Below are 5427 nucleotides of genomic sequence, written 5' to 3'. Positions count from 1 at the left end.
GAACAACCCCTAGTTGGGGGAATATTTTATTGTTTTAAAGCTCATTTTCTGTCATTGTATTTATTTTGACATGGTTTAGGCCTATGACCAGGGTGGAACATTTTAATAATAAAAACCACAGGTCAGGGGTATTCAGGATTCTTTGAGCATCAAACGAACACTCAAAATGTTACTACTTTGAGATTTTGGGGTGATGAAATATACTTAAAAAAAACAACATATTTTTGAGGTGGTTTGACACTTTATTCAGACAGTAATGAAACGGGGGACAGGCAAGTGGGAGAAACAGTGGGAAGGTTGGAAGCAGGGAGTGATTCCTGTTCTCACGTGGAAAGTTGTAAACGAAACATGCTGGGGAGTTTAACCACTACACCAAGGCTCTACTCAGGAAACACTAATATTAATGGTTGATGGCAGTGGGTAACCAAATCATAGATTGCAGTCTACTTGTCCATAGGTTCGTTTCAAGGTAAGGACACACATATTTTGTAATTTGGGTACACCCCGCTTGCGCTCCAGGATGGTTGGCCATCCCTGATCTATGTTTCCCAAGTGCTGAGAGTTTGAAAATGTTATTTTTCTAACAATTAATTTCTCAAAATCAACCAACCTTCAAGAAAAATCAAATTAATATTCAGGTGATTTATGCCAACTAGTTGAAGAACTAGTCCTTGCCATCATCTTACTCTACAAAGACAAAATATGATGTGTTTATGAGTTGTGAGTCCTCCTACCATCTATGCCATCTGTGCATGTGCACAAATACTAAAATATCCTAAAATTATATTTGAGGCCTGGAGCATTCAATATCCAGTGCTTATTTGTATGACTTATTCAATACTGCCCATGAATGGCTGCAAAAATACATAGCCTCATATAATTCATTTTTAAAGACACGAGTAGGCATATCAGATTTCAAATATGTTATTACACTGAAAAAAATATGAAGAAGTAAAATAATAAAACAAGTGTGGGGAATGGTAATAGTGTTCTTGCTGACAAGCACAATAATTACCCTATATTTTAGCCCATTGTTAAGCAGGAGAATTGTTCCACTGATCAGATATTTAATAGATCAGTTAATAGATATTTAAAACGCACATCCAATCCATCCGATCCCTTACATAACTAGACCAATCATAAATGCTTCAATGTGCCGCGGTTAACAGTGCAGAGGGGTAAAACAGGGTAATGATGTGGGACTCCCGAGTGGCACAGCGGTCTAAGCCAGCTAGTCGTCACTACAGACCCGGGTTCGATCCTGGGCTGTTTCACAACCGGCCGTGATCGGGAGTCCCATAGGGCGGCGAACAATTGGCCCAGCATCGTCCGGGTTAGGAGAGGGTTTGGCTAGGGGGGCTTTAATTGGCTCATTGCACTTTAGCGACTCCTTGTGGCGGGTCGGGCACCTGCAGGCTGACCTCGTAGCGATTCCCTGTGGAGGGCCGGCACCTGCGGTCGTCAGTTGAATGGTGTTTCCTCCGACACATTGGTGCAGCACGCTTCTTGGTTAACCGGGCTGGTGTTAAGAAGCGCGGTTCCGCTGGTAGTCGATGCTTGAAGGTGATGTCATGGCTACTGTTGGGAGTGTTCTAAAAAATCTGCTAAAACAAGCATCTACCTTTTCTTTGAAAATAGATTATAATTCACTGCAAGTTCATCACATTAGCCTTAATCAAGACGATCTCTCAATATTACATAGTTGTTCAACGGGGACCAGACTCTCTGAAATTATTACCTCATCAGTCCAACACCAAGGTCACAAGTTGTGGACTTTTCAACACGTGGTTTTTAGACAGGGATTTTTATGACACTGCTCCTCCATTCGAATCACGGCTAGACTCATAAACTTTGAGAACGAAAAGGAGGTGAAGAAGCATTTGGATAATATAGGGGTAGATTTCAGCTACCAGTGTCACAGAGAGAAGGACCCTGAAGGTAAGGCATGACGTGCGCTGTCCCATGTGCTGAAGTGAGTGTTTGGGTCACTCAGTGTTGTTCAGCTCATGGTTACCCTTTCGCTGTCCCATAACTGGGGTGCTGAACCACTGATTCTGGTTGGTGTTTAGTTTGTTTATGCCTCATGTACTTGTACTGTAAGCTTTCCGCCTTCCACCTCATAAATGTATCTAACCTATAGAAATAGTGTACAGTGGGGCAAAAATGTATTTAGTCAGCCACCAATTGTGCAAGTTCTCCCACTTAAAAAGATGAGAGAGGCCTGTAATTTTCATCATAGCTACACTTCAACTATGACAGACAAAATGAGGGAAAAAAATCCAGAAAATCACATTGTAGGATTTTTAATGAATTTATTTGCAAATTATGGTGGAAAATAAGTATTTGGTCAATAACAAAAGTTTATCTCAATACTTTGTTATATACCCTTTGTTGGCAATGACAGAGGTCAAACGTTTTCTGTAAGTCCTGGCTAGGCCACTCCAGGACCTTGAAATGCTTCTTACGAAGCCACTCCTTCGTTGCCCGGAATCATTGTCATGCTGAAAGACCCAGCCACGTTTAATCTTCAATGCCCTTGCTGATGGAAGGAGGTTTTCACTCAAAATCTCACGATACATGGCCCCATTCATTCTTTCCTTTACACGGATCAGTCGTCCTGGTCCCTTTGCAGAAAAACAGTCCCAAAGCATGATGTTTCCACCCCCATGCTTCACAGTAGGTATGGTGTTCTTTGGATGCAAAAATCAGCATTCTTTGTCAAACATGACGAGTTGAGTTTTTACCAAAAAGTTATATTTTGGTTTCATCTGACCATATGACATTCTCCCAATCTTCTTCTGGATCATCCAAATGCTCCCTAGCAAACTTCAGACAGGCCTGGACATGTACTGGCTTAAGCAGGGGGACACGTCTGGCACTGCAGGATTTGAGTCCCTCGCGGCGTAGTGTGTTACTACAGACACCTAAGTACCTAGGTGTCTGGCTAGACTGCAAACTCTCCTTCCAGACTCACATCAAACATCTCCAATCAAAAATCAAATCAAGAGTCGGCTTTCTATTCCGCAACAAAGCCTCCTTCACTCACGCTGCCAAGCTTACCCTAGTAAAACTGACTATCCTACCGATCCTCGACTTCGGCGATGTCATCTACAAAATGGCTTCCAACACTCTACTCAGCAAACTGGATGCAGTCTATCACAGTGCCATCCGTTTTGTCACTAAAGCACCTTATACCACCCACCACTGCGACTTGTATGCTCTAGTCGGCTGGCCCTCACTACATATTCGTCGCCAGACCCACTGGCTCCAGGTCATCTACAAGTCCATGCTAGGTAAAGCTCCGCCTTATCTCAGTTCACTGGTCACGATGGCAACACCCATCCGTAGCACGCGCTCCAGCAGGTGTATCTCACTGATCATCCCTAAAGCCAACACCTCATTTGGCCGCCTTTCGTTCCAGTACTCTGCTGCCTGTGACTGGAACGATTGTAAAAATCGCTGAAGTTGGAGACTTTTATCTCCCTCACCAACTTCAAACATCAGCTATCCGAGCAGCTAACCGATCGCTGCAGCTGTACATAGTCTATAGGTAAATAGCTCACCCATTTTCACCTACCTCATTCCCATACTGTTTTTATACTGTTTTTATTTATTTACTTTTCTGCTCTTTTGCACATCAATATCTCTACCTGTACATGACCATCTGATCATTTATCACTCCAGTGTTAATCTGCAAAATTGTATTATTCGCCTACCTCCTCATGCCTTTTGCACACATTGTATATAGACTGCCCATTTTTTTCTACTGTGTTATTGACTTGCTAATTGTTTACTCCATGTGTAACTCTGTGTTGTCTGTTCACACTGCTATGCTTTATCTTGGCCAGGTCGCAATTGCAAATGAGAACTTGTTCTCAACTAGCCTACCTGGTTAAATAAAGGTGAAATAAAAAAATAAAAATAAAAATAAAAATTGGTAGGCTTTGTTACTTTGGTCCCAGCTCTCTGCAGGTCATTCACTAGGTCCCCCCGTGTGGTTCTGGGATTTTTGCCTACCGTTCTTGTGATCATTTTGACCCCACGGGGTGAGATCTTGCGTGGAGCCCCAGATCGAGGGAGATTATCACTGGTCTTGTATGTCTTCCATTTCCTAATAATTGCTCCCACAGTTCATTTCTTCAAACCAAGCTGCTTACCTATTGCAGATTCAGTCTTCCCAGCCTGGTGCAGGTCTACAATTTAGTTTCTGGTGTCCTTTGACAGCTCTTTGGTCTTGGCCATAGTGGAGTTTGGAGTGTGACTGTTTGATAACAAGTTTGATAACAAGTTCAAACAGGTGCCATTAATACAGGTAACGAGTGGAGGACAGAGGAGCCTCTTAAAGAAGAAGTTACAGGTCTGTGAGAGCCAGAAATCTTGCTTGTTTGTAGGTGACCAAATACTTATTTTTCACCATAATTTGCAAATAAATTCATTAAAAATCCTACAATGTGATTTTCTGGATATTTTCCCCTCATTTTGTCTGTCATAGTTGAAGTGTAGCTATGATGAAAATTACACGCCTCTCATCTTTTTAAGTGGGAGAACTTGCACAATTGGTGGCTGACTAAATACTTTTTGCCCCACTGTATGTATTCTGTTGTCAGGGTGTCAAAGGCCTGCTGATTACATGGAAGGAGTGAAAGAAAACTTTGAGTCTACCACCCAGGTGCTCAAACACAATTGTGAGATGAATAAACAAGGTGAATGCTTCTACAAGCTCGGGTTTTTACTATGTCCAAGGGAGGTACATGACTCAACTACACTACACTTAATCCCATTCACTAGAAGATTATAACAGCAAAGTCTGCAACAATTTGCATTTCTCAAATAGACAAGTCATTTGAAATGTTAGAGTATGGCATGACAAAAACGTGTTTTCAGACATGTCATCTTATTAATAAGAAATATAAGGATGATAAGAAAATACAGACAGACAGACCCTGAATCCATCCCCCAAGTGGTCAAACTCACCATGTTCTACATCTCTCCACCAGGGGAAGTTGCAGATAATCTGAAGATGGCCTACTGCTTCATGACGGCCTACCGCAGTGGTGGTAAGAAGTCTGTGGACGCATGTCAAAACGTGGGTCTCCTCACCGACGTTGGTTGAGCCATGAAGGCCGGCCCTGACTCAGGGGGCAAAAGGTTGAAGGATTCACTAATGTGTGTGTTTTAGATTTGGGTATGTCATTTTAGGCGGGAATTGAAAAAAGGGTCCAATCCTTTGTGTGTGGATGATTTATATGGGGCTCTGTAAAATATAACATGTTTTTTCTCTATAGGGGACCAATTTTAATATTTTTGCATCCAATGAGATTGTTCCTCTCGGCATGGAGAAAGGAAAGATTCTCAGTCCAACGCAATCTATCTGCCTGAACATTGACAACAACTTGACTTGATTAAAATGAGTTAACGCAAACAGGT

Source organism: Oncorhynchus keta, chromosome 26 (assembly GCF_023373465.1).
Source record: "Oncorhynchus keta strain PuntledgeMale-10-30-2019 chromosome 26, Oket_V2, whole genome shotgun sequence".
Lineage (NCBI taxonomy): Eukaryota > Metazoa > Chordata > Actinopteri > Salmoniformes > Salmonidae > Oncorhynchus > Oncorhynchus keta.
The sequence above is the reverse complement of the archived record's forward strand: the minus strand, read 5'-3'. Positions refer to the sequence as shown.